Here is a 24637-nt window from a genome sequence, read left to right as displayed (position 1 = left end):
CTCCTCAGAAAACTAAAAATAGAACTACCATATGATCCAGCAACTCAAGCCTAGGTATATATCTGGAAAAATTAAAACCACTAATTCAAAAAGGTAATGTACCTCAATGTTCACAGAAGCATGATTTACAATAACCAAGATATGGAAGCAACCCAAGTGTCCATCAACAGAAGAATGGATAAAGAAGAAGTGATATACATATAATAAAATATTAACCATAAAAAAGAACGAAATTCTGCCATCTGCAGCAACACGGATAGACCTAGAGAATCTTATGCTAAGTGAAATAAGTCAGACAGAGAAAGTTCTGTATGATATCACTTATATGTGGAATCTAAAAAAAAAAAATGAATGTACATAGGAAAGCAGAAATAGACTCACAGAAGTAAACTCACAGATACAGAGAAAAACTAATGGTTACTTGTGGAGAGAGGGAAGTGTAGGAGGGTAAGATAGGAGTATGGGATTAAGAGATACAAACTACTATGTATACAATAAATAAGCAACAAGGATATATTTTACAGCACAGGGAATTATAGCCATTATTTTTTAATAACTTTTAATAGGGTATAATCTATAAGAATACTGCATCACTATGCTGTACACCTGAAACTAATATACTGTAAGTCAACTATACCTCAATAGAAAATGAATACAATAAAATAAAATAGAAAAAAATTGTATTCATTTTATATATAATGCACAGACATTTATACAGTACATAACAAATATATAGTATATTTGTGATACTAACATTTCATGGAGGTGATTAGGGAAAAAATGCTTAAAAAAGCTCTTTGTGGAGGGTGATAATGAAAAAAATGTTGAGGAACACTGGTAAAAAAAAAGTAAGAAAGAGCTTCATATCTGCTTTGCAGAAACATCAAAGTCAACAGGCAAAACTTACCAGGGATTTACTCCTTTAAGAAGTGACGTTTTTTGAACAAATTGTAAGCACAGCCTCTAAAATGATGTGGTAGTCACAGAGGAACATAGTCAAAAGATACTTCCTGGATTACCAACTTCTTTCAAACTTGAAAAATGTTTTTCCATGTATTAGGTTCTGACAATCTTTCAAGTTTTTAATTATTTTTCCTATCAACTACATCAAATAAATATCCATTTATACACATATAACCTTTTTGCACTAATGCCATATTACTTTTTAAATGTATATAGTTATGTCAAGAACTTTTTTTAGTTTGAAGGTACAAAATCAAATTCAAAGAGATATCTCTGCTGTCTCATGAATCACAAATTCATTTAGTCACAGCTACTTCTAAGAGCAAACTATTTTCTCTAGAAATAATCCATTTCAGGTACAGCCAACCTTGCACAACCCTCATAGACCCTATATACTCTTAACAAGTGAACACTGTTCATATCTCAAGTGCAATCAGAGACATGACACCAACATTTGAAAATACTTTCTTTGGATTGATGACTTGCATTAGCTTCACCATCCCTAACCTTCCCTTCCATTGCAAATGACTTTCTCTATTGTGCCAATCAGGTCAACATACTTCAATACTTGTAATCTTGGAATTCTAGAACACTAAAATTTTATATTTATTTCTTTGGCATTCCTATTACTTGTTAAATACAATCAATCGAGTGATATCTTCTAAAATCTCACCCACTTGATCTTTTAGTAACATTTGACAGATTTTTTTATTCCTTAAAATTTCTGATTTTTGGTACAGTTTGTGGTACAGTAAGTCCCTACATATGAGCAAGTTCCATTCTGAGAGCGCATTTGTAAGTCCAATTTGTTTGTAAGTCCAACAAAGTTAGCCTAAGTACCCAACTGACACAGTCGTCTATATAGTACTGTACTGTAATAGGTTTATAATACCTTCCACACAAATAATACATAAAAAACAAACACAAAAAATAAAGAAAACATTTCTAATCTTACAGTACAGTTCCTTGAAAAGTACACTAGTACCAGCCACATCACTGCTGTTTTACTCTTGCTTCAGACATCCTGAGCTTGAGATAAAGATACTATATTACTGTACTCTATAAAGTACACAAAAGCACAACCACTTGTAGAGGATGCATGCGCATGACAATGTACGCCTGACACATGAACTAACGTACGTGATTGGACATGCGAACACACGTTTGCATCTTTGAAAGTTTGCAACTTGAAGGTTCGTATGTAGGAGACTTACTGTACTGCATTTTCCAGATTCTTCTTTGACCAATCTGAGTTCTCTTTTGAATTCCCTTTCCTTAGCCCTTCTGTTCTAAGCACACTACATTTTTCTGTCTGTAGACATTCTCATCAACTTCCATGAGTTCACTGTGTAATGTACCAAACTATATTAATGTGCAAGTTGCTAGGTATACAAAGATAGACTAAATATAGTTCTGCCTTCTAGAAGCTCTGTTAACATCTTTCCTAAATGTCATACATATATTTCCAACATGATTTTAGAAGTATTCACTTTCAAACTATGTGAACATCTCAAGCTTACTATATACAAACTTGAATTTTTTTGACCCTAAAACACACTCTTCTTCCTTGCTAAATGTCACAGTATCCACTATAACAACTATATAGTTAACTTTCTCTCCTGTTTCTTCCTTAAACCTCAAATAGAATCAGAGAGAAAATTCAATTTTGACCAGTTTCAAATCCTGGTTTCTCCACTTATAACTTGTGTGGTCTTTAACAGGACAAATAAAATCCTTGTATCTCAATTCTCTTATTGATACAATGAAAATATCCTCTAAATAATAGAATTCTGTAAGAATTACTTAAACATGTGAAAAGCATAACACATAGTATGTATTGAATGCATTTTTGTTTTCTCTTCCCCCAAATGTTTCTCCTTTTCTCATGTCACTGACATAGACTATATTTTTATTCAGTGCAATCTGGATATTCTGGAACAGATTTACATGCCTCTATTCTCTGTCAATAATTATCTAAACACTTCAATGTTATTTAATTAATTATCCTGCTGAAAGCTTTCCAGAATTTTCAATTTCCCACAAGAAAAATGTTAATTCCCACGACGTACCAAATAAGAATCTTTATCACATCTTATATACTTCTGTATATGACCAGTAGAGTACAATTGTAGGCCTACAGCAGATATTTGCCAAATGTTTTCAGGTTTTGCTTACCTCCCTTTGTAAAAACTTATGTATAAAGTCCATGCTTAATGCTTTGTAGATATTACTGAGATTCGAAAGGAGGCTATTATATGCAAGCTAATGTTGATTTAAGAATTCCTAGAGGGACAGAGTCAAGGTGGCTAGGAGGACGTGGAATTTGCATCTTCTCACAACTAGAACATTTACCAGGCACTGGTGGGGGACAACAGATACCTAAGGGGACGGGAGGAACCCCCAAGGACCAGTTGTTTCAATTATAGTTTTATTTTTCCTAATATACACACACACAAAATATATATATATATATATATGTATATATATATATATATTTTTTTTTTCCAGTACCCAGGCCTCTCACTGTTGTGGCCTCTCCCATTGCAGAGCACAGGCTCTGGACGTGCAGGCTCAATGGCCATGGCTCATGGGCCTAGCCGCTCCACGGCATGTGGGATCTTCCCAGACTGGGGCACGAACCAGTGTCCCCTGCATCGGCAGGCAGACTCTCAACCACTGCGCCACCAGGGAAGCCCCTTAATATATATTTTATATTACAAATTTTATTTTGTTTTTTATTCTTTGATATTGTACTGCTTCCTTTTTCTTTCTTCCTTTTTTTTTTTTTTTTTATCATGCCACGAAGCTTGCAAGATCTTGGTTTCCAAGCCGGAGGGCATGCCCAAGCACCTGTGCTGGGGGCTCTGAGTTCAAGGAGCTGGAGTAACAGAGAAACTCAGACCCCAGGGAATACTGATCGGAGTGAGGCCTCCTGGAAGTCCTCATCTCAGCACCAAGACCCGGCTCTATCCAAACACCAACAAACTCCAGTGCTGGACATCTCAGGCCAAACAAACATTAAGACAGGAATACAGCACCACACAATGAAAAGAGAGAAAAAAAAAAAAGAACAAACGAAGAAAGAAATATGTCACAGACAAAGGAGCAAGGTAAAAACCTACAAGACCAAATAAATGAAGATGAAATAGGCAACCTACCTGAAAAAGAATTCAGAGTAAGAATACTAAAGATGATCCCAAATCTCGGAAACAGAATGGAGAAAATACAAGAAACGCTTACCAAGGACCTAGAAGACGTAAAGAGCAAACAAACAGTGATGAACAACACAATTACTGAAATTAAAAATATTCTAGAAGGAATCAAGAGCAGAATAACTGAGGCAGAAAAACGGTAAGTGAGCTGGAAGATAAAATGGTGGAAATAACTGCCAGAGAGCAGAATAAAGAAAAAAGAATGAAAATAATTGAGGACAGTCTCAGAGATTTCTGGGACAACATTAAATGCACCAACATTTGAATTATAGGGGTCCCAGAAGAAGAAAGAAAAAGAAAGGGTCTGAGAAAATATTTGAAGTGATTATAGTCGAAAACTGCCCTAACATGGGAAAGGAAATAATCAATCAAGTACAGGAAGCACAGAAAGTACCATGCAGAATAAACCCAAAGAAAAACACGCCGAGACACATATACTGAAGCTATCAAAAATTAATTACAAAGACAAAATATTAAAAGCAGCAAGGGGAAAGCAACAAATAATATACAATGGAATACCCATAATGTTAACAGCTGATTTTTCAGCAGAAGCTCTGCAAGCCAGAAGGGAGTGGCAGGACATATTTAAAGTGATGAAAGGGAGAAAACTACAACCAAGATTACTCTACCTAGCAAGGATCTCATTCAGATTTGACAGACAAATTAAAACCTTTTCAGACAAGCAAAAACAAAGAGCATTCAACACCACGAAACCAGCTTTACAAGTGCTAAAAGAACTTCTCTAGGCAGGAAACACAAGTGAAGGAAAACACCTACAATAACAACCACCCCCACCCAAAAAATGGTAAAAGGAACATACATCTTGATAATTACCTTAAATGTAAATGGATTAAATGCTCAAACCAAAAGACACAGACAGGTTGAATGGATACAAAAACAAGACGCATACATTTGCTGTCTAAAAGAGACACACTTCAGACCTAGGGACACATACAGACTGAAAGTGAGGGGATGGAAAAAGATATTCCATGCAAATGGGAATCAAGAGAAAGCTGGAATAGCAATCCTCATATCAGACAAAATAGACTTTAAAATAAAGACTATTACAAGAGACAAAGAAGAACACTACATAATGCTCAAGGGATAAATCCAAGAAGAAGATATAACAATTGTAAATATTTATGCACCCAAAATAGGAGCACCTCAATACATAAAGCAAATGCTAACAGCCATAAAAGGGGAAATCCACAGTAACAAAATAATAGTAGGGGACTTTAACACTCCACTTTCACCAATGGACAGATCATCCAAAATGAAAATATATAAGGAAACACAAGCTTTAAATGACACATTAAACAAGATGGACTTAATTGATATTTATAGGACATTCCATCCAAAAACAACAGAATACACTTTTTTCTCAACTGCTCATGGAACATTCTCAAGGATAGACCATATTTTGGGTCACAAATCAAACCATGGTAAATTTAAGAAAATTGAAATTGTATCAAGTATGTTTTACGACAACAATGCTTGGAGGCTAGATATCAATTACAGGAAAAGAGCTGTAAAAAATAGAAACACATGGAGGCTAAACAATATGCTACTAAATAACCAAGAGATCACTGAAGAAATCAAAGAGGAAATCAAAAACTACCTAGAACCAAATGACAATGAAAACACAACAACCCAAAACCTATGGGATACACCAAAAGCAGTTCTAAGAGGGAAGTTTATAGCAATAAAATCCTAGCTTAAGAACAAGAAAAAACTCAAGTAAACCACCTAAACTTACACCTAAATTAATTAGAGAAAAAAGAACACAACCCCAAAATTAGCAGAAGAAATCATAAAGATCAGATCAGAAATAAATGAAAAAGAAATGAAGGAAACAATAGCAAAGGTCAATAAAACTAAAAGCTGGTTATTTGAGAAGATAAAAATTAATGATAAACTATTAGCCAGAATCCTCAAGAAAAAAAGAAGACTCAAATCAACAGAATTAGAAATGAAAAAGGAGACAACTGACACTGCAGAAATATAAAGGATCATGAGAGATTACTACAAGCAACTACAGGCCAATAAAATGCACGACCTGGAAGAAACAGACAAATTGTTAGAAAAGCACAACCTTCCGAGACTGAACCAGGAAGAAATAGAAAATATAAACAGACGAGTCACAAGCACTAAAATTGAAACTGTGGTTAAAAATCTTCCAATAAAAAGAAGCCCAGGACCAGATGGCTTCAGAGGCGAATTCTATCAAACATTTAGAGAAGAGTTAACACCTATCTTTCTCAAGCTCTTCAAAAATATAGCAGAGGGAGGAACACTCCCAAACTCATTCTTTGAGGCCACCGTCACCCCGATACGAAAACAAGACAAAGATGTCACACACACAAATAAAACACAGGCCAATATCTCTGATGAACATAGATGCAAAAATCCTCAACAAAATACCAGCACACAGAATCCAACAGCACATTAAAAGGATCTTATACCATGATCAAGTGGAGTTTATCCAAGGAATGCAAGGATTCTTCAATATACACAAATTAATCAATGTGATACACCATATTAAAAAATGAAGTATAAAAACCATATGATAATCTTAATAGATGAAGAAAAAGCTTTTGACAAAATTCAACACCAAATTATGATAAAAACTCTCCAGAAAGTAGACATAGAGGAAACTTACCTCAACATAATAAAGGCCATATATGACAAACCACAGCCAACATTTGTTCTCAATGTTGAAAAACTGAAACCATTTCCTCTATGATCAGGAACAAGGTTGCACACTCTCACCACTCTTATTCAACATAGTTTTGGAAGGTTTAGCCAATCAGAGAAGAAAAAGAAATAAAAGGAATCCAAATCAGAAAAGAAGAAGTAAAACTGTCACAGTTTGCATATGACATGATACTATACATAGAGAATGCTAAAGATGCTACCAGAAAACTACTAGAGCTAATCAATGAATTTGGTAAAGTAACAGGATACAAAATTAATGCACAGAAATCTTTTGCATTCCTATACACTAATGATGAAAAATCAGAAAGAGAAATTAAGGAAACACTCCCATTTAACATTGCAACAAAAAGAGTAAAGTACTTAGGAATAAACCTGCCTAAGGAGACAAAATACCTGTATGCTGATAACTATAAGACACTGATGAAAGAAATTAAAGATGATACAAACAGATGGAGAGATATACCATGTTCTTAGATTGGAAAAATCAACTTTATGAAAATGAGTATACTACCCAAAGCAATCTACAGATTCAATGCAATCCATATCACACTACCAATGGCATTTTTCACAGAAGTAGAACAAAAAATTTCACAATTTGTATGGAAAAACAATAGATCCTGAATCACCAAGGCAATCTTGAGAAAAGAAAAATGGAGCTGGAGGAATCAGGCTCCCTGACTTCAGACTATACTACAAAGCTACAATGATCAAACAGTATGGTACTGGCACAAAAACAGAAATATACATCAATGGAATAGAATAGAAAGCCCAGAGTTAACCCCACACACATATGGTCACCTTATCTTTGATAAAGGAGGCAAGACTATACAATCAAGGAAAGACTGCCTCTACAATAAATGGTGCTGGGGAAACTGGATAGCTACATGTAAAAGAATGAAATTAGAACACTTTCTAACATCATACACAAAAGTAAACTCAAAATGGATTAAAGACCTAAATGTAAGGCAAGACACCGTAAAACTCTTAGAGGAAAACATAGGCAGAACACTCTACGACATAAATCACAGCAAGATCCTTTTTGACCCATCTCCTAGAGGAATGGAAATAAAAACAAAAATAAACAAATGGGACCTAATGAAACTTAAAAACTTTTGCACAGCAAAGGAAAACATAAACAAGATGAAAAGAGAACCCTCAGAGTGGGAGAACATATTTGCAAATGAAGCAACTGACAAAGGATTAATCTCCATAATATACAGCAGCTCATGCAGCTCAATATCAAAAAACAAAGAACCCAATCCAAAAATTGGCAGAAGACCTAAATAGACATTTCTCTAAAGAAGATATATGGATTGCCAACAAACATATAAAAGATGCTCAACATCACTAATCATTAGAGAAATGCAAATCAATACTACAATGAGGTATCACCTCACAACAGTCAGTATGGGCATCATCACAAAATCTACAAACAGTAAATGCTGGAGAGGGTGTGGAGAAAAGGAAACTCTCTTGCACTGTTGGTGAGAATATAAATTGATACAGCCACTATGGAGAACAGTATGGAGGTTCCTTAAATATCTAAAAATAGAATTACCATAGGACCCAGTAATCCCACTACTGGGCATATACCCTGAGAAAACCATAATTCAAAAAGAGTCATGTACCACAGTGTTCACTGTAGCACTATTTACAATAGCCAGGACATGGAAGCAACCTAAGCGTCCATCGACAGATGAATGGATAAAGAATATGTGTCGAGAGGGGGTAGATGGCGGAAGAGTAAGACGCAGAGATCACCTTCCTCTCCACAGATACATCAGAAATACATCTACACGTGGAACAACTCCTACAGAGCACCTACTGAATGCTGGCAGAAGACTTCAGACCTCCCAAAAGGCAAGAAACTCCCCATGTACCTGGGTAGGGCAAAAGAAAAAAGAATAAACAGAGACAAAAGAATAGGGATGGGACCCACACCACTGTGAGGGCGCTGTGAAGGAGGAAAGGTTTCCAAACACTAGGAGCCCCTTAGTGGGCAGAGACCATGGGGTCAGAGGGGGGAAGCTTCGGAGCCATGGAGGAGAGCACAGCAACACGGGTGCAGAGGGCAAAGCGGAGAGATTCCTGCACAGAGGATCAGAGCCGACAGCACTCACCAGCCCGAGAGTCTTCTCTGCTCACCCACCGGGGCGGGTGGGGCTGGGAGATGAGGCTCGGGCTTCGGTTGGAGCACAGGGAGAGGACTGGCGGCATGAACACAGCCTGAGGGAGTTAATGCACCACCCATAGCCTGGAGGGAGTCCGGGGAAAAGTCTGGACCTGCTAAAGAGGCAAGAGACTTTTTCTTCCTTCTTTGTTTCCTGGTGTGCGAGGAGAGGGGATTAAGAGTGCTGCTTAAAGGAGCTCCAGAGATGGGCGGGAGCCACGGCTAACACCGCAGACCTGAGAGACGGCCATGAGATGCTAAGGCTGCTGCTGCCACCACCAAGAAGCCTGTGTGTGACCATAGGTCACTGTCCACACCTCCCCTCCCGGGAACCTGTGCAGCCCGCCACTAACAGGGTCCCAGGATCCAGGGACAACTTCCCCGGGAGAACGCACGACGTTCCTCAGGCTGGTGCAACGTCACGCCGGCCTCTGCCACCACAGGCTCACCCTGCATCGTGCCGCTCCCTCCCCACAGCCTGAGTGAGCCAGAGCCCCCGAATCAGTAGCTCCTTTAACCCTGTCCGGTCTGAGCAAAGAACAGACGCCCTGCGGGGACCTACACGCAGAGGCGGGGCCAAATCCAAAGCTGAACCCTGGGAGCTGTGCAAAAAAAGAAGAGAAAAGGAAGTCTCTCCCAGCAGCCTCAGGAGCAGTGGATTAAATCTCCCCAATCACCTTGATGTACCCTGCATCTGTGGAATACCTGAATAGACAGCGAATAATCCCAAATTGAGGAGGTGGACTTTGAGAGCAAGATTTATTATTTTTTCCCCTTTTCCACTTTTTGTGAGTGTGTATGTATATGCTTCTGTGTGAGACTTTGTCTGTATAGCTTCCCTTTCACCATTTGTCTTAGGGTTCTATCCATTTTTTTTTTTACTTAAAAAATTGTTTTTCCTTAATAATTATTTTTTATTTTAATAACTTTATTTTATTTTATCCTTTCTTTCTTTCTTTCTTTCTTTCTTTCTTTCTTTCTTTCTTTCTTTCTTTCTTTCTTTCTTTCTTCCTCTTCCTCTTCCTCTTCCTCTTCCCCTTCCCCTTCTCTCCTTCTCCTTCTCCTTCTCCTTCTCCTTCTTCTTCTTCTTCTTCTTCTTCTTCTTCTCCTCCTCCTCCTCCTCCTCCTCCTCCCATTTTTTCTGAACCATGTGGATGAAAGGCTCTTGGTGCTGCAGCCAGGAGTCAGTGCTGTGCCTCTGAGGTGGGAGAGCCAACTTCAGGACACTGGTCCACAAGAGACCTCCCAGCTCCATGTAACATCAAATGGCAAAAATCTCCCAGAGATCTCCATCTCAACAACAACACCCAGCTTCACTCAACGACCAGCAAGCTACAGTGCTGGACAACCCTTTGCCAAACAGCTAGCAAGACAGAAACACAACCCCACCCGTTAGCAGAGAGGCTGCCTAAAATCATAATAAGTCCACAGACACCCCAAAACACACAACCACCAGAAAGACCTGACCACCAGAAAGACAAGATCCAGCCTCATCCACCAGAATACAGGCACTAGTCCCCTCCACCAGGAAGCCTACACAACCCACTGAACCAACTTTAGCCACTGGGGACAGACAACAAAAACAATGGGAACTACGAACCTGCAGCCTGCAGAAAGAAGACCCCAAACACAGTAAGATAAGCAAAATGAAAAGACAGAAAAACACACAGCAGATAAAGGAGCAAGATAAAAACCCACCAGACCTAACAAATGAAGAGGAAATAGGCAGTCTACCTGAAAAAGAATTCAGAATAATGATAGGAAAGATGATCCAAAATCTTTTGGATCTATCCAAAATAGATCCAAAATCTATTTTGGAAATAGACAAAATGCAAGAAACATTTAACAAGGACCTAAAAGAACTAAAGATGAAACAAGCAATGATGAACAACACACTAAATGAAATTAAACATACTCTAGAAGGGATCAAGAGCAGAATAACTGAGGCAGAAGAACAGATAAGTGACCTAGAAGATAAAATAGTGGAAATAATAACTGCCGAGCAGATAAAGAAAAAAGAATGAAAAGAACTGAGGACAGTCTCAGAGACCTCTGGGACAACATTAAATGCACCAACATTCGAATTATAGGGGTTCCAGAAGAAGAAGAGAAAAAGAAAAGGACTGAGAAAATATTTGAAGAGATGATAGTTGAAAACTTCCTTAATATGGGAAAGGAAATAGTTAATCAAGTCCAGGAAGCACAGAGAGTCCCATACAAGATAAATACAAGGAGAAACACGCCAAGACACATATTAATCAAACTGTCAAAAATTAAATACAAAGAAAACATATTAAAAGCAGCAAGGGAAAAACAACAAATAACACACAAGGGAATCCCCATAAGGTTAACAGCTGATCTTTCAACAGAAACTCTGAAAGCCAGAAGAGACTGCCAGGACATATTTAAAGTGATGAAGGAGAAAAACCTACAACCAAGATTACCCAGCAAGGATCTCATTCAGATTTGATGGAGAAATTAAAACACTTACAGACAAGCAAAAGCTGAGAGTGTTCAGCACCACCAAACCAGCTTTACAACAAGTGCTAAAGGAACTTCTCTAGACAAGAAACAGAAGAGAAGGAAACGACCTACAATAACAAATTCAAAACAATTAAGAAAATGGGAATAGGAACATACATATTGATAATTACCTTAAATATAAATGGATTAAATGCTCCCACCAAAAGACACACACTGGCTGAATGGATACAAAATCAAGACCCATATATATGCTGTCTACAAAAGACCCACTTCAGACCTAGAGACACATACAGACTGAAAGTGAGGGGATGGAAAAAGATATTCCAAGAAAATGGAAACCAAAAGAAAGCAGGAGTACCAATTCTCATATCAGACAAAATAGACTTTAAAATAAGGACTATTAGAAGAGACAAAGAAGGACACTACATAATGGTCAAGGGATCAATTCAAGAAGAAGATATAACAATTGTAAATATTTATGCACCCAACATAGAAGCACCTCAATACATAAGGCAAATACTAACAGCCATAAAAAGGGAAATCGACAGTAACACATTCATAGTAGGGGACTTTAACACCCCACTATCAACAGTGTACAGACCATCCAAAATGAAAATAAATAAGGAAACACAAGCTTTAAATAATACATTAAACAAGATGGACTTAACTGATATTTATAGGACATTCCATCCAAAAACAACAGAATACACATTTTTCTCTAGTGCTCATGGAACATTCTCCAGGATAGACCATATCTTGGGTCACAAATCAAGCCTTGGTAGATTTAAGAAAATTGAAATTGTATCAAGTATCCTTTCTGACCACAATGCTATGAGACTAGATATCAATTACAGGAAAAGATCTGTAAAGACAAACACATGGAGGCTAAACAATACACTACTTAATAACGAAGTGATCACTGAAGAAATCAAAGAGGAAATCAAAAAATACCTGTAAACAAATGACAATGGAAACACAATGACTCAAAACCTATGGGATGCAGCAAAAGCAGTTCTAAGCAGGAAGTTTATAGCAATACAATCCTACCTTAAGAAACAGGAAACATCTCGAATAAACAACATAACCTTGCACCTAAAGCAATTAGAGAAAGAAGAACAAAAAAACCCCAAAGTTAGCATAAGGTAAGAAATCATAAAGATCAGATCAGAAATAAATGAAAAAGAAATGAAGTAAACGATAGCAAAGATCAATAAAACTAAAAGCTGGTTCTTTGAGAAGATAAACAAAATTGATAAACCATTAGCCAGACTCATCAAGGAAAAAAACGAGCAGATTCAAATCAATAGAATTTGAAATGCAAAAGGAGAAGTAACAACTGACACTGCAGAAATACAAAACATTATGAGCGATTACTACAAGCAACTCTATGCCAATAAAATGGACAACCTGGAAGAAATGGACAAATTCTTAGAAATGCTCAACCTGCCAAGACTGAATCAGGAAGAAATAGAAAATATGAATAGACCAATCACAAGCACTGAAATTGAAACTGTGATTAAAAATCTTCCAACAAACAAAAGCCCAGGACCAGATGGCTTCACAGGCAAATTCTATCAAACATTTAGAGAAGAGTTAACACCTATTCTTCTCAAACTGTTCCAAAATATAGCAGAGGGAGGAACACTCCCAAACTCATTCTATGAGGCCACCATCACCCTGATACCAAAACCAGACAAGGATGTCACAAAGAAGGAAAACTACAGGCCAATATCACTGATGAACACAGATGCAAAAATCCTCAACAAAATACTAGCAAACAGAATCCACTAGCACATTAAGAGGATCATACACCATGATCAAGTGGGGTTTATTCCAGAAATGCAAGGATTCTTCAATATATGCAAATCAATCAATGTGATACACCATATTAACAAATTGAAGAAGAAAAACCATATGGTCATCTCAACAGATGCAGAGAAAGCTTTTGACAAAATTCAAAACCCATTTATGATAAAATCCCTCCAGAAAGTAGGCATAGAGGGAATTTTCCTCAACATAATAAAGGCCATATATGACAACCCCAAAGCCAACATTGTCCTCAATGGTGAAAAACTGAAAGCATTTGCACTAAGATCAGGAACAAGACAAGGTTGCCCACTCTCACCACTCTTACTCAACATAGTTTTGGAAGTTTAAGCCACAGCAATCAGAGAAGAAATAGAAGTAAGAGGAATCCAAATCAGAAAAGAAGTAAAGCTGTCACTGTTTGCAGATGACATGATACTATACATAGAGAATCCTAAAGATGCTACCAGAAAACTACTAGAGCTAATCAATGAATTTGGTAAAGTTGCAGGATACAAAATTAATGCACAGAAATCTCTGGCATTTCTATACATTAATGATGAAAAATCTGAAAGTGAAATCAGGAAAACACTCCCATTTACCATTGCAACAAAAAGAATAAAATATCTAGGAATAAACCTACCTAAGGAGACAAAAGACCTGTATGCAGAAGATTATAAGACACTGATGAAAGAAATTAAAGATAATACAAGCAAATGGAGAGATATACCATGTTCTTGGATTGGAAGAATCAACATTGTGAAAATGACTCTACTACCCAAAGCAAGCTACAGATTCAATGCAATCCATGTCACACTACCAATGGCATTTTTCACAGAAGTTGAACAAAAAATTTCACAATTTGTATGGAAACGCCAAGGACCTCGAATAGCCAAAGCAATCTTGGGAACGAAAAATGGAGCTGGAGGAATCAGGCTCCCTGACTTCAGACTATACTACAAAGCTACAGTCATCAAGACAGTATGGTGCTGGCACAAAAACAGAAATATAGATCAATGGAACAGGATAGAAAGCCGAGAGATAAACCCACGCACATATGGTCACCTTGTCTTTGATAAAGGAGGAAGGAATGTACAGTGCAGAAAGAAGAGCCTCTTCAATAAGTGGTGCTGGGAAAACTGGACAGGTACATGTAAAAGTATGAGATTAGATCACTCCATAACACCATACACAAAATAGATTAAAGACCTAAATGTAAAGCCAGAAACTATAAAACTCTTAGAGGAAAACATAGGCAGAACACTCTATGACATAAATCACAGCAAGATCCTTTTTGACCCACCTCCTAGGGAAATGGAAATAAAAACAAAAATAAACAAATGGGACCTAATGAAACTGGAAAGCTTTTGCACAGCAAAGGAAATGATAAACAAGACCAAAAGACAACCCTCAGAATGGGAGAAAATATTTACAAATGAAGCAACTGTCAAAGGATTCATCTCCAAAATTTACAAGCAGCTCATGCAGCTCAATAACAAAAAAAGAAACAACCCAATCCAAAAATGGACAGAAGACCTAAATAGACATTTCTCCAAAGAAGATATACAGATTGCCAACAAACACATGAAAGAATGCTCATCGTCATTAGGGAAATGCAAATCAAAACTGCAGTGAGATATCATCTCACACCAGTCAGAATGGCCATCATCAAAAACTCTAGAAACAATAAATGCTGGAGAGGGTGTGGAGAAAAGGGAACACTGTTGCACTACTGGTGGGAATGTGAATTGGTACAGCCACTATGGAGAACAGTATGGAGGTTCCTTAAAAAACTACAAATAGAACTACCATATAACCCAGCAATCCCACTACTGGGCATATACCCTGAGAAAACCATAATTCAAAGAGTCATGTAGCAAAATGTTCATTGCAGCTCTATTTGCAATAGCCCGGAGATGGAAACAACCTAAGTGCCCATCATCGGATGAATGGATAAAGAAGATGTGGCACATATATACAATGGAATATTACTCAGCCATAAAAAGAAATGAAATTGAGCTATTTGTAATGAGGTGGATGGACCTAGAGTCTGTCATACAGAGTGAAGTAAGTCAGAAAGAGAAAGAGAAATACCATATGCTAACACATATATATGGAATTTAAGAGAAAAAATGTCTTGAAGAACCTAGGGGTAAGACAGGGATAAAGACACAGACCTACTAGAGAATGGACTTGAGGATATGGGGATGGGAAGGGTAAGCTGTGACAAAGTGAGAGAGTGGCATGGACATATATACACTACCAAATGTAAAATAGATAGCTATTGGGAAGCAGCCGCATAGCACAGGGAGATCAGCTCAGTGCTTTGTGACCACCTAGAGAGGTGGGATAGGGAGGGTGGGAGGGAGGGAGACGCAAGAGGGAAGAGATACGGGAACATATGTATAACTGATTCACTTTGTTATTAAGCTAAAACTAACACATCATTTTAAAGCAATTATACTCCAATAAAGATGTTAAAAAAAAAAGAATGTATGTCACATATATACAATAGAATATTACTCAGCCACAAAAAGAAACGAAATTGAGTCATTTGTAGTGAGGTGGATGGACCTAGAGTCCGTCACACAGAGTGAAGTAAGTCAGAAAGAGAAAAACAAATATTGTATGCTAACACATATAAATGGAATTTAAAAAAATGGTTCTTATGAACCTAGGGGTAGGACAGGAATAAAGACACAGATGTAGAGAATGGAGAGGACACAGGGAGGGCGAAGGGTAAGCTAGGACGAAGTGACAGAGTAACAGTGACCCTACAAAATGTAAAATAGATGGCTAGTGGAAAGCTGTTGCATAGCACAGGGAGATCAGCTCGGTACTTTGCGACCACCTAGAGGGTTGGGATAAAGAGGGTGTGAGGGAGACACAAGAGGGAGAGGATATGGGGATATATGTATACACATAGCTGATTCACTTTGTTATACAGCAGAAACTAACACAACATTGTAAAGCAATTATACTCCAATGAAGATGCTAAAGGAAAAAAAAAAAGAATTCCTAGAGATTGTCACTATGAGTGAAGTAAGTCAGACAAAGACAAATATCATATGATGTCACTTATATGTAGAATCTAAAAAATATGGTACAAATGAATTTATTTACAAAACAGAAATAGAGTCACAGATGTAGAAATCAAATGTATGGTCACCAGAGGGGAAAGTGGGGGAGGGATAAATTGGTAGATTGGGAGTGACATATACACACTACTATATATAAAATAGATAACTAATAAGGATCTACTATAAAGCACGGGGAACTCTACTCAATACTCTGTAATGGCCTATATGGGAAAAGTGTCTAAAAAAGAATCGATATATGTATATGTATAACTGATTCACTTTGCTGTACACCTGAAACTAACACATTGTTAATCAACTATGCTCCAATAAAAAATTAAAAAAAAATAATTATATGGATATGGGAGGAGGGACTGAGTTAAAGCACAGCTTCCATTGGATGTATGGAATCTAATGTCCTTTTTCCAAGTCTGTTTTGTCTTCTACTTTGTTGGCATCTTTCTGTAGAGCTTTTATTCTCTGGGAGATGAGAAAGGCCTGTAGAAAATCCGTGTAACCTACATGCTCTCTGCTGGAGCTAACAGTTTTGTCATTCTTCTCTCCTTTCTAATACTCTTCCCTAGATTGGAGGTTAAGTCTGGATAATGATGATAATAATAATTAGTAATAATAATAATGTGATGTAAGCAGACTTCCCCATTGAGCTTCACCTCTTGTGTAGTCCTGTGGTAGGTATGACCTCAATCACTGTAAGAAAATATGGGTTCCTGCTGTTGTTCTCATGTGACTATAGATCCCAACACCTTGATCATTGGATATAACAGTCAGTACAACCACAAGTTTTGGAAAAATCTCTATCTTGCTTGTGAACTAAGGACGTATGTACCACCTTTCAGTGTCGTCTTGCTATTGCTTCTAGATTTCACAAACTATGGCAATTTTTCTTTCCAGTTTGTAGTGTAATGTTAGCGGGGCTTTGTTTCTGATTTTCTCATGTCTTTAAATGCTGATTAAATCAATTTACTTGTTAACATACATAATTTGGAAATACAAGTTGTTTCATAGAGGATAGAAGAGATTTGATAGATTATGAAAACACCTGGTAGTCAAATTAACACTGTCTCCACTTCTACAGAAGTTTTCTTCAATGGTCTAGTATTATACATGGACTCTAGGAGGTAAATTTTAATTTCTAACATTTTGTATAATGTATCTTTTATAACTTCAACTTTGTTTTGCATAAGCATAGAACATTGTTTATTTTTGAGGTGGAAAATATATGTAAGTTATAATTTTTCATAATTATATTCATACAAAATAAAATAATAAAGTATAAATGTCTGGTTTCTTATTAAAGTAATATATTTATTTATAATATATTTTCAGCTCTAATTCCATTGCTCATTAAACATTGTATTCTCCAGGCAGATCAAAGTAGTGGTAAATATTCAAACACATCCTGAACTTCTACCATGTGTCTGCTACTGCCACTATTGCCTTCACCTAGAACACTCATCTTTACATCCATCCAACTGAAACTTACTGGAGTTTTACTTTTTTCTGTTTCCTCATATATTCTGTAACTCTGGTTTAGCACTGTCATATTTGAGGTAAATTACTATTGATTTTATGTGTTACTTCTATTACCAAATTGAAGACTTCTCGAGGGTAGTAATCATATCTTGTTCTTTTTGAAATTCTTAAGTATGATTGTGGATTTTTCTGTCTTCCTATATTTCTGTCAGTTGTATCTTGCTATATTTTGAAGTTCTTCATTTAGGTTCATAGATTATTAAGAAAGTTATAATTTTTTTAATAAAATTCACTCATCTGTCTTAGAAAATATCTTTCATCTCTCGTCTCTTTGCCTTCAAGTCTTCTTAATTTGACATTAATATAGGCACACCAATTTTTTAATATTTATTGTTTGCATAAAATGTAGCTTTCTACTATTTTACTTTCAACTGGTTTGGTTTCTTAATTTAGAGAGTATTTCTTCTGAACAGCATCTTATTTTTTAATCCAATCTGACAATCTCTGTCTTTAAATGGAAGTGTTTAGTCCATTTACATATGATGTAAGTGTTTATACACCTACATTTAAATCTACTATGTTTGCATGTGTCTAGTTTTCCATCTGCTCTTTTCTTCCATGTTTCTTATATCCTGCCTTTTTTGTTTAATCAATTATATTTAGTATTTTAGTTTATATCTTCTTTGAAATTTTAAATATTTATTTATTTTGTTGCACCGTATCTTGGTTGCAGCGGGTGGGCTCCTTAGTTGTGGCTCCAGGGCTCCTTAGTTGAGGCATGTGGGCTCCTTAGTTGTGACATGCAAACTCTTAGTTGTGGTATGCATGTGGGATCTAGTTCTCTGACCAGGGATTGAACCCGGGCCCCCTGAATTGGGAGCGTGGATTCCTCTCCAGTGCGCCACCAGGGAAGTCCCCCTTCTATGATCTTTTAGTTAAAGGTATTTGAATTATTTTAGAGATTGCTGTAAAAATTCCAGTATTCATGCTAACTTTGCAGTCTATTTTCAAATATTAGACTAACTTTATGAACTTAAAGGTAAAAACTTGTAATACTTGAGTTCCATTTACTCTTCTCATGAACTTTGACCTCTTATTTATCATTATGTTTTCTACATATGTAGTAATCCCATGATATAAAATTATTTTCTTAAGTAACTAGTGATTATATACATATATTATATATATATTTGCATACACTTATATAGTTATGAGTTTGTTCATAAGTTAACTTGTAAAAGGTATTTCATAATTACCCAGATATTGACTTTTTTTTTTTTTTCCTGCAGCCAAACTTCTGTATGTAATCATTTCTTTCAGTTTGAAGAATTTTTGGTATTCCTTACAGTGCTGGTCTGCTGAAGATAAAGTCTCTTAGAAAATATTTTTTGCTTTCATATCTACACAATGTTTTCAATGATGCAATATTGTAAGTAGATGGGTTTATTTTTTCCCCCATTTTTACACTTTAACGATGTATTTTCTTTTCTGGCCTTCATTATTTCTGATGAGAAGCAGCTGTTATTTTTATTGTTTCTCTCTGTTTAGTGCATTTTGTTTTAGACTGGGTGCTTTTAAGATTTTTCTCTGTATCTTTGGTTTTCAGCAGTTAGAATGATAGAACTAATCTGGTTTTATTTGCATTTTTTGTACTTGAGATATTTTCATCTTTTTGGACCTCTGTGATATTTTTCATGTACTTTCAAAAATTTTTGTCCACTATCTTTTCAAATAATTTTCTGCCCTATTTTCTCTCTCCTCTTTATCTTGTACTCCAATAATCATATAAACACACATTTAATATTGTTCCATATATTTCCAGACAGCCTGTCATAACTTTGTTCACTTTTTATTATATGTTTCAGTTTGGACTATCTTCAGTTTTAATGATCTTTCCTCTGCTGACTCCAGAAGAGGATCAAGTGACTACTTTAAGATCTGAAGTGAATTCTTCTTAAAAATAGTATATTTATATATTTATTATAAGCATTTCTATTTGGGCTATTTTTTTAAAATAGTTTCCAGGTTTCTGCCAAATTTTTTCACCTGTTTATGCATATTGTACACTGTGATAGTTAATTTTATGTGTCAATTTGAATAGGTTAAGGGATGCCCTACTAGCTAGTAAAACATTACTTCTGGCTGTCTGTGAGAGTGTTTCTAGAAAAAAATAATATTTGAATAAGTAGACTGATTAAAGAAGATCTGCCTTCACCAGTGTGCGTGGGCATCACTAATCCATTGAGGGCCTGAATAGAACAAAAAAGCAAAGGAAGGGTGAATTCATTCATCTTCTCTCTCTCTCTCTCCCACTCTCTCTCTCCCCCCACCCTTAATCTGGGACACCTATTTCCTAGTGTCTTTGGATATATGAGCTCCTTATTCTCTGACCTTTCTGACTCTGGGACTTAACTAGCAGCTCCCTGGTTCTCAGGCCTTTGTCCTCAGATTGTGAGTTACACCATCCACTCCTCTGATTTTCAGGCCTTCAAATTCAGACTAAATTATACAACCAGCTTTCCTGGTTCTCAAGCTTGTAGATGGCAGATTTAGGGACTTCTCAGTCTCCATAAACATGTGAGCGAATTTCTATAATAAATCTCCTTTTATATATACATATGTGTATGTATATGTGTGTGTATATAGACACACACGTGTGTGTGTGCGTGTATGTATGTATCATATTTGTTCTTTTTCTCTGGAGAATGCTGACTAATGCATACACCTTTCATGTATGCTTTTGTATTGTTATTATACTTATTCTAAATTCCCTGTCTGAAAAATACAATACCAGGGCCATCTGTGGATTTGTTTCTAGAGTATGTTTACTTTTCTCATCTTGGATCTCATTTTCCCACTTCTTCATGGAAATTAAAAAAATTTATAGTATGCTAGGCATTGTGTAAATAACATTAGAGACTAGAATAAATGATAAAGAAAAGTATGTCCTTTCCTTTGAAGGATTGATAGTGTTACTGTGTCATTCTACTCTATATTTTCAGCAGTTAAATGTGAGTGATAACTTTTTTGTGTGTGATACATAAGATTTTCAATTCACCTGAATGCTATTTGGAAGGCAGCTATGCTCACTACTATACCACCAAAGAACACATAATACTATTTGATACAGAAGCAAAATAATTTACTAAAGCCACAAATTAAATTTTATATGTATGTATCTTATACATATACATATGCAAATATATAATACACACATATTTGCATGTATGTAAATATATATAATATACATTAAAAAATCAGAAACTAAAACTCTATAGGAGGTATATTTTTGTATTATGAATATCTCACACAAAAATAATCAAATGTATGACCCATTTTCCAATATGCATTTCAAAATAACACATTTATATTATGTATCATATTATACACATGCTAGATACTAATTATCATTTAAACATCACAAGAGAAAATTAAGAGGTAGGAATATAGTTCTATCCACCACAGAAATAAAGAATATGGGCTTTAGAAGAATTAAGCAATCAGGTCTCCATCACAAAGCCAATGAGTTTGTACAGCAAGGCTATATTTGCCCAGATCATTTCTTAACCACTATCCTAGGACTATACAAAATGCCTTAGGAATAAATGGATACTATTTATTGAATAGTACTAAATATTTAGACTAAATATCATGAATTGGCCACAACTGATCCTCTCACATCCTTACAAATTCTAGACCTCTCAGAGATAGCAATATAGTATGCATTTCTTTGCTAAAAAAAAGTTGCTTTTGGGTTAACTTATATATACACTACATGCAAGATATTTTGGAAGAATGCACATATATTTTTGTAGTCTATAGTACCATTGACTAAACTTGTATTATTCCTAAAAATATTTAATAAATTATTCCTACACACATAAACATTACATATATGTATACTATATATGTGTAATTCATATTTTGTTATGGCAAATCTGAGTCTGGGAATGTAAATTGGAATTGATTTTTATTGTTACATATTCAAATATAGAATTTATTATACCATATTTTTAAAAATTAGTAATGAGTTTAGGGATTGCAAATAAAATGTAAAATTTGGGATGGAAGCATTCATATAGCTATTCCAATATTTTGACCGCAACTCCAACTTCCCTGGGCTCAAATAATAAAGAACAATTTATGCTCATATAACCAGATTCAAGGCAAAGTACAATCCAGAATTGGTTAATTTAACAGCACAATCATAATATCGTGGTTCCAAATTATTACCATCTTTCCACCCTGCCACCTTCAATGGCTGAATTTGTCCTTAGGCTGCCTATTATTACCATGAGATCACAGATCACAGGTGCAGCTACAAGCATAGGATACAGATATGACAACGTCCTTCAGAGAAAGAGGGATTCTCTCCTTATTACTGAACTTTATAAGATATAAGAAACAGATTCAAGCAGCTCTCAATTTAAAAAATAAATGCTTTTATTTATCTCATTAGCCAGGATTGCATCAAAAGACCAAACTAAACCAATGCCTGGCAACAGGAATGAGCCACAAAAACGGGCTTCTTAGATTACCCATGATTTACCCTTAAAACTTGGAATTAGCTCTGAGTAAAAGAAGGGGGAGAGGGAAGACCTCAAACTTATTTGAGACTGCAGTTATAAAGGGAGATAATGGCTGTTGTCAAACATAATATCTGCTACTCAGTATTTTGTTCATGAAAAATGGTTGTGTATTAGCCCTTCAACTGCAATGAAACTGAAAATATTTCACATGATATGTCATCTTACTAAATTCATAGAAACAAAAAATAAGATGGCTTTTCCCCAAGAGTGGCTAGAAATTCCATAAAATAGTTGGGTGATGTCTATAAAATTATGTGATTTTAAAGTACAGCTGATAAATACTATCCTAGCCACTGGTTATAGTCACACTTATGAATTTTCACTGTGTAAAGAGTGAGTTTTCAGTTAGAGTATTAACTTAATTCTGGAGCTTACATACCAAGTAATATTGTAAATGTTACATGGCTTATGGGCTTATAGAAATTGTCCAACATAAACTGTTTAGGTGAAAATTGTCTATACTGACTTCTATATTTTTCCTTATAATTAGGGACATAATTTATTATTTGGAGAAGGTTTCCTTTTATGATATTTTTGATTTTTTTTTTACTAAATAGTATTTGGGAATAAAATATTTAGAAATCAAAACAAATACTGAGGAAACAGTAATACAGCAAAAGGTAAAATAAGGATATAAGGTTGGGAGCCATCTCATTGGCTCTCACAGAATTTTATCTATATTTAATCTGATCTATGTTTATAAAAACCATTCAATATTTTTCTTATTATAAACCTACTCATAGCTCAACAATCATTTAATGAATACCCTGGTATACTGTATGACTTGATAAGAGTTACTGAATAATCTGTACTTTAGTATTTTTTAATCTATAAAATGCAAATCAAAACCACAATAAGATATCACCTCACACCTGTCAGAATGGCTATCCTCAAAAAGTCTACAAATGGCAAATGTTGGCAAGGATGTGGGAAAAAGGGAACACTTGTACAATGTTAGTGGGAATGTAAATTAGTGCAGCCACTATAAAAAACAGTGTAGAGACTCCTCAAAAACTAAAAATAGAACTACCATATAACCCAGCAATTCCACTCCTGGGTACATATCTGGAAAAAAAACAAAAACACTAATTTGAAAAGGTACAGGGCACCCCATGCAGCACTATTTACAACAGCCAAATATAGAAGCAACCCAGTGTCCATCAACAGATGAATGGATAAAGAAGATGTGGTATGCATACATAATGGAATATTACTCAGCCATAAAAGAGAATGAAATTATGCCATTTACAGCAATGTGGATGGACCTAGAGGATATTATGTTTAGTGAAATAAAGTCAGAGAAAAACAAATACTATATGATATCACTTATATGTGGAATATTTTTTAAAAATACAAATGAGTATATATGCAAAACAGAAACAGACTCACAGCTACAGAAGACAAACTAGTGGTTAACCGTGAGGAGAGGAAATGGGAAGGGGCAAGTTAGGGATATGGGATTAAGAGATAAAATCTACTACATATAAAATAGATAAGCAACAAGGACATATTGTATAACACTGCGAATTATGGGCATTATCTTGTAATAACTTTTAATGGAGTATAATCTCTAAAAATACCGAATCACTATGCTGTATACCTGAAACTAATATTGTAAATTAACTATACTTCAATTTTAAAAAATACCTATATTTTAGAGTATCAGCTAGCATTATATCATAATCATCATCATCATTGCTATCCTCATCTGGTGGCATAAAAACATACTTTATATATTTTAGAGGGAAAGATGGATTTGCTTTGGGGAGTTGGGCTGCTATTTCATAAAAAATAGTTTTGTGACTATATTTAAATATAATTCAAGTCCATCTATCATTTTTGAGATAACACTGAACAAAGAGGGGCAGATTCTATTTCCAATAATGCAAGGCATATTATAGGTTTTTTTATTATGAATATTTTCTTATAACAGTTTTTCTTTCCAAAAAATGTTTTTAGTTTAGACTGACAGACTGACCCCAAAAGCTTTGTATGTGTGTGTTTATCTTTCTTTGTTCGTTTGTTTTTGTTTGTAGAGCATATGCATTTTGGGAGTTGTGAGTGTATGTGTATCTGTGTTTAATGCTTGTCACATTAGAAAGAAATTTTAAAGAGACATATTAGGAT

This window comes from Tursiops truncatus, chromosome 2 (genome assembly GCF_011762595.2).
Source record: "Tursiops truncatus isolate mTurTru1 chromosome 2, mTurTru1.mat.Y, whole genome shotgun sequence".
Taxonomy (NCBI): Eukaryota; Metazoa; Chordata; class Mammalia; order Artiodactyla; family Delphinidae; genus Tursiops; species Tursiops truncatus.
Note: the sequence above shows the minus strand (reverse complement) of the source record.